This window comes from Ostrea edulis, chromosome 3 (genome assembly GCF_947568905.1).
Source record: "Ostrea edulis chromosome 3, xbOstEdul1.1, whole genome shotgun sequence".
Lineage (NCBI taxonomy): Eukaryota > Metazoa > Mollusca > Bivalvia > Ostreida > Ostreidae > Ostrea > Ostrea edulis.
In genome coordinates, this window is record NC_079166.1 from 89,551,707 (window position 1) to 89,561,890 (window position 10,184).

The 10,184-nt window shown below is 36.4% G+C and overlaps 1 long non-coding RNA gene across 3 annotated transcripts; it reads right to left on the reverse strand.

The window, feature by feature from the left end:
- Positions 1 to 203: 203 nt before the first annotated feature.
- Positions 204 to 9,626, reverse strand: LOC130052988 (uncharacterized). Of its 3 annotated transcripts, none has more exons than XR_008801416.1 (3): positions 9,094 to 9,110; positions 5,560 to 5,933; positions 204 to 1,008 (listed from the first exon to the last, which is right to left on the reverse strand). It is a non-coding gene; the product is annotated as an uncharacterized LOC130052988 (long non-coding RNA). The 3 variants fall into 3 exon arrangements; XR_008801415.1 differs by lacking the exon at positions 9,094 to 9,110 and adding an exon at positions 8,690 to 9,035; XR_008801414.1 differs by having other exon boundaries at positions 5,560 to 9,626.
- Between the last annotated feature and the right edge of the window lie 558 nt (positions 9,627 to 10,184).

Genomic DNA, 10,184 nt, shown 5'->3' on the forward strand with positions numbered 1-10,184 from the left:
GTATAGTGGGAAAATATGTTGGGAATTATTTAATATTAAATTCATGAGACAGCGATGCAGGAATGCAGTGATAGAGGGACTTAAACATGCACTTTTTTTCTCTGCCATAAATTGAAGTTTTTTTTATAAGGGGTTCATCTGAAGCTCTCTTTTCAAAGAGCTACGGTTCTGCATCTAGTTTTTGAGGAGAAGATTTTAAAAGATTTTCCTTGTATATATTTCACATGTAAAACTTAAATCCCCTATTGTGACCCCCACCCTACCCCTGTGAGCTTTTTACAAACTTGAATATGCACTATATATGAATGTAAAACTTTGATTCTCTATTGTGACCCCACCCTACCCCCAGAGACCATGATTTGCACAAAAGAGGAACCTTTCGTGTGAATTCAACTTTCCTGGTCCAGTGGTTCTTGAAAAGGTTTTTTAAATGACCCCACCCTATTTTTGCATTTCCATGATTATTTCCTTTTTGAAGGGTGCATGACCCTTTATATGAACAAACTTGAATACCCTTTATCTATTGATGATGCATACCAAGTTTGATTGAAACTGGCCCAGTGGTTCACTCTGGAGAAGAAAATGAAAATGTGAAAAGTTTATAAACAGACAGACGACAGGCAAAGGTGATCAGAAAAGCTCACTTGAGCCTTTGGCTCAGGTGAGCCAAAAAAGTATACAAACATGTTTAATGTTAAACTTGTTTGTTTTATTGCTAAACAGCTCCATTGCCAGCATCTACCCTTACTGAGCTTCCAGTGTCAGACCTTGATATCAATCATCATCACTCATTTTGACTATCCAGGCCAAATTAATCTTTTTGCAAGGGTGAGGCCTGGCTGTCCTGTCGAGGTTGAAGTTTGTACTTCCACACTTGGCGACCCAGTGGATTGATCCTATCCAATCCTGTAAACTCTAGGTCTTGTTCTAGGATCTCATCCCATGTCAGCTTTGGTCTACCTATGAAGTTCTTTTCTGTTGATAACGATGCATAACATTCTGACAAATCTGCAAAAATATTTAGAGAAGTGATTAGTAAAAGGTCTTCATAGAAATAGCAATAAATGTATAAATAGATAAAAATCATAATTTCTATTTCTACAAAGTAAGTGTTTATCAAATGATCAGCTGTAAATTACCTAGGCTGTGTCAAGCTGAATGAGCTAGTTTGTGCAGAACGAACAAAAATTACACCAAACACAGCGACACCTTTTGGAAATTTTATTTTTACAAACTTGAATCTGCACTACAGAGCTGTATGTCAGGAAGCTTTCATGTAAATGTAAACTGCTCTGGCCTAATGGTTCTTGAAAATTCTCTATACTTATTTGAATGTAAAACTTTGATCTCCTATTGTGGCCTCGGCCAACCTTCCCTGGGAGGCATGATTATGACAAACTTGAATCTGCACTATTTCAGGAAGCCTTTACATAAATTTGTATTTTACTGGCCTTGTTATTTTCCTACTTCTTGTGAAGATTTTCCCTATATATTTGTACATGTAAAACTTTGATCACCTAGTGTGGCCCTATTCTACCCCAGGGGGTCATGATTTGAACAAACTTCAATCTACACTTGTCCGGAAGCTTTCATGTAACTTTCACATCATCTGGCCCAGTGGTTCTTTAGAAGAAGATTTTTAAATGACCCCACCCTATTTTTGCAATTTTGTAATTTGATCTTCCCTTTGAAAGGGGGTGTGGCCCTTTATTTGAACAAACTTGAAAGCCCTTCACCAAGGATGCTTTTTGTCAAGTTAGGTTGAAATTGGCCCAGTGGTTCTTGAGAAGAAGTCAGAAATGTGAAAGTTTACAGACAGACGGACAACAGGGAAAAAGAATGTTCAACTTCAGTGTTACATGAAAATGTACTTCAAAATCACTCAACAACAATTATAATATTGCTGTATGGAAATTTTCTGTCCAAAGAAAACAATGTAAAAAAAAATGATGTAATCTACACTCTACAGCAACATGTGAGAATAATGAACGTGAAATATATATTCTGAAAAAAAAAAACAAGAGATGTTTGTAAAACACATATGCCCCCCATGGTGCAAAATTGAAAAGGGTTATACACACACCTCATTTAATTGATAGTATTATCATCATTTCAAAATATTGAGCAGACAATATCTTCCTATGTCAAGAGTGAATTGACCATGTGACCTAAAATTCAATAGGGGTCATCTACTCCTTATGCTGTACCAGTGTACCAAGTTTGGTACGTGTCAATCAAACAAATAATTCTTAAAATATAGGAGACAATATATTACTATGTCCAATTCAACTTTTGACTTTTGACCTCAAAATCAATATGGGTCATCCTCTCCTGAAGATGTACCAGTGTACTAAGTTTGATGTCTGTCAAGTAAAAGGGTTATCAAGATATTGAGTGGACAGTATATTACTATGTCCAGTTTGACCCTTGACCTTTGACCATGTGACCTCAAAATCAATAGGAGTCATCTTCTCCTGAATATACACCAGTGTACTATTTAAAGTTTGATGTCTGTCAAGCAAAGGGTTCTGAAGATATTGAGCAGACAGTATATTCCAATGTCCAGGTTGACCCTTGATCTTTAAACATGTGACCTCAAAATCAATAGAGATCATCTTCTCCTGAAGATGTACCAGTGTACCAAGTTTGATGTCTGTCAAGCAAAGGGTTCTCAAGATATTGAACGGACAGTATATTCCTATGTCCAGTTTGACCCTTGACCTTTGCTCATGTGACCTCAAAATCATTAAGGGTCATCTTCTCCTGAAGATGTACCAGTGTAACAAGTTTGATGTCTGTCAGGCAAAGGGTTCTCAAGATATTAAACGGACAATATATTCCTATGTCCAGTGTGACCCTTGACCTTTGACCATGTGACCTCAAAATCAATAGGGGTCATCTTCTCCTGAAGACGTATCAGTGTACCAAGTTTGATGTCTGTCAAGAAGAGGGTTCTCAAGATACTGAGCAGACATTATATTCCTATGTCCAGTTTACCCTTGATCTTTGACCATGTGACCTCAAAATCAATAGTGGTCATCTTCTCCTGAAGACGTACTAGTGTAACAAGTTTGATGTCTGTCAAGCAAAGGGTTCTCAAGATATTGAACGGACAATATATTCCTATGTCCAGTGTGACCTTTGACCACGTGACCTCAAAATCAATAGGGGTCATCTTCTCCTGAAGACGTACTAGTGTACCAAGTTTGATGTCTGTCAAGCAAAGGGTTCTCAAGATATTGAGCGGACATTATATTCCTATGTCCAGAGTAGATTGACCCTTGACCTTTGACCTTTTGACCTGAAAAACAATAAGGATCCTCTTCTACTCATAACTAACCAGGGTTTGACACTAAGGCACGTCCGACCGACCGAGTCTACTAAATGATAGGTCCGGTCGGGTAATATGTCGATTTACTAGTCCGACTGGTCATGTTGAAAAAATAAACAAGAAACTTTATTTTAAACCATAAGATATCTTATTTTTAACTTTAAAAAATAACTGTAAAGAGTTTGCGAGCAATTTTGAACCGCGTGATGACAAAATCTCTATTTTTAGTTCGAATACATAGTCGATGTCGGAAGTGATGTTTTACGACATTTACTCTTTGTTAATGGGTGTAAAGTTATATTTCGGATAAATATATATAAACTGAATTTATTTTCATTTGAAAAAAACCCCAGTTTATTTTAATTGAATATAAGAAAGTGTCTATCACAGGGATCGAAATTAACTTTTTTCACCACTAGCAAATTTTAGCTAGTGGATTATTTTCCAACTAGCAAAATTGAGCTTTTACTAGCATTTTTCAATCGATTACTGTTTTACATGAATTTAAGAAAACAAGCATGTCTCTTTATCAAAATTTTGGGAAAATCTTTTAAAATCTCCTTTAAAGTGCAATAATAAAAATAAGATTGCGAATTCTTTCATTTAAAATTCAATGAATTATCAGACAACATACATGGTGCGGGTCATATGGTACACTTGTGCGGCGTACTCGCTGTCCAGAGATCTACCACCTATTAACAGCATCATGTGGATTGAAATCTTGAAGTCTGTTTGCGCCAATTTAAACTATATGTTCAAAACTTTTGGAAATTTCATCTAAAAAAATTCTAGTTGAAAAGAAAACCCCGTGAACTCGAAGTGTATGACTATAGAGTACAGAAGGACACCGCGTGAAATGGTGACACACTGTCATGTGTTGTTTTATATAGACACGGACGAGATCAATATGCTTGCTATTTAAATCAGACGTCTCTGAGACATCCGAAGTGTGTATGAAGTAGGCCATCAACTGAGATGACCTTGGCCTTAGTTATTTATTCGATCCACGTTTACTTTTTCAATACTTGTATATTCATTCTGTAAAGAGTTTCTATGCACAAGACAAGATTATTGTAAACTTCAAAGTACAGCCAATAAACCGAGGAAATCCGGGAAAAAGATTGGGGTTTTTTCACTCGCAAAAAGTTGCGATCACTTGTGATTTTTTACTCGCAAATTCAATTTTTAACTCGCATTTAGCGAGTATTTCCCCTTAATTTCGTTGCCTGTATCAAATGAATAAATTAAATCGTAAATAGCCATTTTTCGTTGTTGACACATGTGCGGGAATGTCTCGACTTCTCGTCCTCAAGGAAGGATGTTCCGAGAAAAAAAAAGGAGTAGATTGGGAAGTTTGAAAATAAAAGCACCAAATTGAATGACGAGACTAAAGATGTTTTTGAGACAATTAAGTACGTTTTAGTTTAAACTTAACGTTTGTCATTTGAATTAAGTACTTAAATATGGAGAAACCATCAGGGTTTCTTTTCTCTGGAAAGTTGGTCAGGGCTAGTGGATGTAAGGTCTGGTCTAGTAAATATTATTTGAAGTAGCCCGACTGGTCTAGTGCTCAAGAAAGTAAATGTCAAACCCTGCTAACCCACATATGAAATATCATTATCATCAAGTGAATGGTTCTCAAGATATTGAGCGGACAACACATGGTCTACAGACCGACCGACAGACCGACCAACAGGTGCAAAACAATATGCCCCCTCTTTTTCAAAGGGGGGCATAAAAATAAACTCCAACCACCTGCCCATTTTTATTTCCAAACAAAGATGAAAATCTAAAAAATAATTTTATGACTAGGCCAAAATAAAAAATGTGTTTGTTTCAGGTCGCCTGCCCGACCCTAAATATATCCACCGACCCTATTAATTTTTTTCAATTTTCCGATTTCAATTCATCGATATACGAACTATTACCCGAAATGCCAAGACATCTATAATTGTAATATTAAAACTCCATCACATATACTGTGTATTTTGTCAATTAAACATTGTGCTCTAAACCCATTTTTTTTATCTGTTAAACACATTATATTACAACTTTAACTATAAAATTTTCATTGATTCGAAGGCACTTATTTATTTTTATAAAAAAAAAATATTTAAAAAAAAATAAAATAAACCTACCTACCAACCCTTTTTTTAAAAATCAGAGGCGACCGAAAACAAACATTTTTTTTTTGGCCCTATGTGGCCTAAAATATTTTGTATACTTACTAATTTCAAAACTCGAAAGGAAATGTTATCCATGTGAAGCCATCGTGCTCTGTTCATCCTCTGGGGAAGACAATTAATTCTTTGATTTGCAGTTTGTGTCATGACTACACCATGATATCTTCTAATCTCGTCATACTATCAGAAAGTAATTTTGGCAGTTGGCAAGTGTATCAATGGTGTTACTTCTTCATGATCAGATCTTCTATACTGTGTCATATTCAGCATAAAGTAACAATTAAGGGCTATCATCTAGTTCTGAGGTACTGAGGAAGGGCTGTTTTTCTCAACACATAGCCTTTCTTCTGGTATTCTTAGGGATACTTTATTCATCTTTTAATTACATTTCCTTCTTGGAGATTAAAAGTTGAAGACCACTGAAAGAAAAAGAAGTGATTTAATGAATTCCATGTAGTTTATCGAATGTGCTGACCAGAATATTATCTAACTGTAGCTATGAATTCATGTTAAATAAAGTGCACCGCCATGGCACATGATACGTCCGTCACATATTGTTAACAGTATAGATAGTACCCATTAAAACTTTTTTTTTTTTATATCACCTTAATTAAATGTCACAGTGACCTTAAAGTAGGATGCGACACACCTTCTACCTAAGATGCATTAGTTGACCAATTTTGGTGATTCTAGGTCTAATAGTTTTCAAGTTATGAGCCGGACAAGTTTTTGCCATATATGGCCATATCTTCTTAATGAAAAGTCACAGTGACCTGGTTTTAATGTGCGACACACCTTCTACCCAAGATGTATCTACAGACAAAGTTTGATGATTCTAGGCCTTGTAGTATTTAAGTTACGGGTCGGACACGAAAAAGCTAACAGACGGACGGACAGACACGCCATACCATAATACGTCCCGTCTTAAGACGGGCGTATAAAAATTGGTCATGGTAGCTCAGTGGTAACACAGTCTTCGACATTAACCAGTGGCCTGATGCCCGAGGCCAGTAAAATCGGGATCGGGCTTCTTAAAATATTAAACCCTGGAGTCCGATGGGCCTGTAAATGTTTTCTTATATGTTCTGTATATATTACAAATAAAGCGTGAGATTGACTCAGACTAAATGTCATGACTTAGTAGTCAAATTTCGCATAGAAAAATTATCAACCATGCTGCCTTTTCTGAAGTATAGGGAGGGGGCTCGTCCGGGAAATTCAAAACCACCCAAGCGTATTTCACAATTACAACCATCCGATAAAAAAACCCAAAAAAAACTGTCGTACGAGGAGAAAAAAAACGAAAATTCATGCCCCATTGGACCGAGGGCAGTGTTCAAAATTAACCATAGACCGAGTATATGTCAAATGGCACTGGTCTATGCCAACTGTAATTGAGATAGACCAAATTGTCTATGCCAATTTTCTAGATTTAAAGCAATAAAGTTATCCAAGAGGGCCTTGCATGGTCAGTCGACGTCTGATAAACATTATGAGGAAAGGATGATATTACAGAAATGGAAAGAAAATACACTTTCTAAGTATATTAGAAGTAAATGAAAATGTTTTAAATTTGTGTTATTATTTTTTCAATGTTGTGGTCTATGCCAATTCGATGAGGTACGTCTAAGTCATTTTATTTTGGCATAGACCTGTGGTCTATACCAAGTTTTAAACCAATTTCGAACACTGCGAGGGTAGGCCTTGGCTAACATTTAAAAAATGTTTTGTACGTGGTGTATACAAAACAGAGTTGAACATGAGCTGCTGATGTATCTGCGAGATTAATCAGTCTATGCGAAAGACATCGGACCGTCGGACCTGACCGATGTGCAGTGCCTCAGGTCCGATGCATCATTTTTTACACCGGACCGGAATGTCAGATGTCTCAATGTCCGGTTTTGAGCTTTACTATCTTGATGCGGAGTTTGTTATAAGTAACAAAAATAGCACACATCCAAATACGTAAATGAATTGATTAAAACCGCATGGACTGTCTAAAGTATTATACGGGAAGGATTCCTGGAATAGTATTACTAGTATAATAAATAAGATTCCCTTGGTTTTGCATTTTCACGTGTTTCACTTTTTTACATTAGGTTTTTCGGTCTGACAAAATTTGGTTCGGTCCGGTGTGTTCATTGATTACACTGGACCGAATGTCCTGTGTGGTCCAAAAACTTTCGCATATACTGGATTAATATGTTGAAAAATAATATAATCCTTTTAATGTCAGTTGTTCTTTAACTATGATCATCTTGACCTGTATTTTCCTACAGTAAAAGAACTGTGCATGTGTCTATAGAGTAGAATCAGCAAATAACAAGAGATCAAATTAGAAAATAAACATTTTGGGCCTGCAAAATATTGTTCGGGCTTGCACAATTATTATACTGGGAGGCCCGAAGGGCCTGTGCTTTACAAAGTTTTTCGTGAAGACTGGTAACAGGATCAAGAAATCATGGTTTCGAGCCATGCTTGTACTTTATTTAGGGTGAAAATGTAGGTAGTGAGGTAAATGCTCCATCATCATATTTAGCATTCAAAAGAGAAAGTTGCTGGTCTTTCAGATGAGACCTTTAAACACCACATGCATGCGCCTAAATGTGTGGCACTTCATACTACTGAAATATTCTCTACAGGTATTATACTAAAATCAAACATACACATACATGTATATTCATATACATGTTAAAAATCTTAATTATCATTTTAGAATTTTCTTCTTCTGACAAAATGATGCGCAAGTACATAAATGGAAGCTATGCCACTATATGTCATGACACTGTACAGCTTGATCAGTTGATACATCACATAAACAGTCACAGATGTAAACAATCAAGAAAAACTCAGTACACAACATCACCCCTTAATTTTGAATTGTAGCTGAAGATCATTCTGCCAAGATCGAAATGCAGCTTGGCAATGATTAGCGAGGGTTATATTATTCTTAAAAAGTAGATTGAAATCAAAAGTTAACTGCCAAAGTTATCAGGAGACAATAATCCATACATGGTTCGAATTTCCTCCACTGCCACCTAAAGTGCACGTGTAAACAACGCGTGTGACATGCACCACACCCCGACAGGCTACATTGTAAACAAGTAAAATGCATTCAGAGTAATAGTTTTACATATGATATTCTGTTTGGTTTATAGTCTTAGTAGCTACATACCTATGCGGTACACCTGTACCATGTACGTACTGCAAACAGTGCGGCGTAATGTACATTTGCATCCTCGGGGATTTCAACCCGGACAAAGTGGAACATGCCAATCCGAATACATATATATCTTTCGTTTTTATTTTTGCATTTTATTTATTTATCTATTTATGTCATGGCGTTGGGAAAAAAACTTCAAAGTAGGGAGACAGATGAAAAGGGGGATACGGTCCAATCATCCAAAAAAAAGTCCCGTGTGGAGGGGTGGGGGTGGGGTAGATTCCTAAGGACTTGGCGCATATCTATTTGTTTTTAAATGTGAAATTCTATCCAAAATCAATATGAATTTTTAGTATACAGAGTACATTAACTGCAAAGATTAAATTTTAGAAAAAAAACCCAAACAGTTCACGTACTAGATATATCACTTTCATCATCGGAATTTTCAGTAACTCGGGTACTCTGTCGCTTGTACATAACACGATCGGTATGAAACACCATTTAATCAGTCTATCTAATAAAAAACTCATTGTTAATATGCAAAAATTTTCTTTCAACCGTGTTTACTTACCTCAGATGGGCCAACTTCTTTCCCTGGAAAACTCCATTATGATGACATCACAAATTACGTCATTCAAAACAGAGCATGCGCACTTCGAAAGTGTGTAAGCCATGCTCGCAAGGTAAAAAGATGGACGAGTGCTAAATCTTTACACACCTGTTACACACATCTCATAAATCCTGTTAAGTAAACACTTCAGGATTTTGATGGTAGATGAACTATTTAATGATTTTATGCTGATTTTTATAAAAATCCAACTGAACACCACCATTTTCGTGTTCCTTTGACCGACCCCGTGTTGATTTACACGTGTGCCTTCTTATTCACTGGTTCAATTGACAGGGCTTACAAACACACACACACACACACACACACACACACACACACACACACACACACAATCAATATCGATTTCTGGGTGAGGTAGTAAATCCGTAGCGTTTATGACACTGATGAATATCCAGACTCTAGAAAATAGAGGCCCTCAATTGTTTTGAATCAAATGCCAAGGTCCAGGTCAAGGTTAAAAATACTTCCCCATAAGTAACTATGTAAATTGTCAAGTCATGTATTAAGAAATGTTAGTTTAATATATTTCATACATGGTACTGGCATAATATTTTCTTGCACATACATCGTAAGCTGAGCTAATATTGAACTGCACACACACACACACACACACACACACACACACACACACAGCATAGTTGAATAAAAATTGTCATTTTTCATGTAAAAATTGACTCTTTTGTGACCCGAATGGCATGCACGTGTTACCATGGCAACGGAGTTGCATAGCAACAACATTATGATGGCTTTACATTATTTGTGCCAGTCGATGTGCCAAATTTGAAAAAAAAATCGGTGACAGTGCGTGCCGGACCCTTTCTATAAATGTTTAAGATAACTCCATACTCGCAGTTTTATCTGATACAGGTTTGAAAA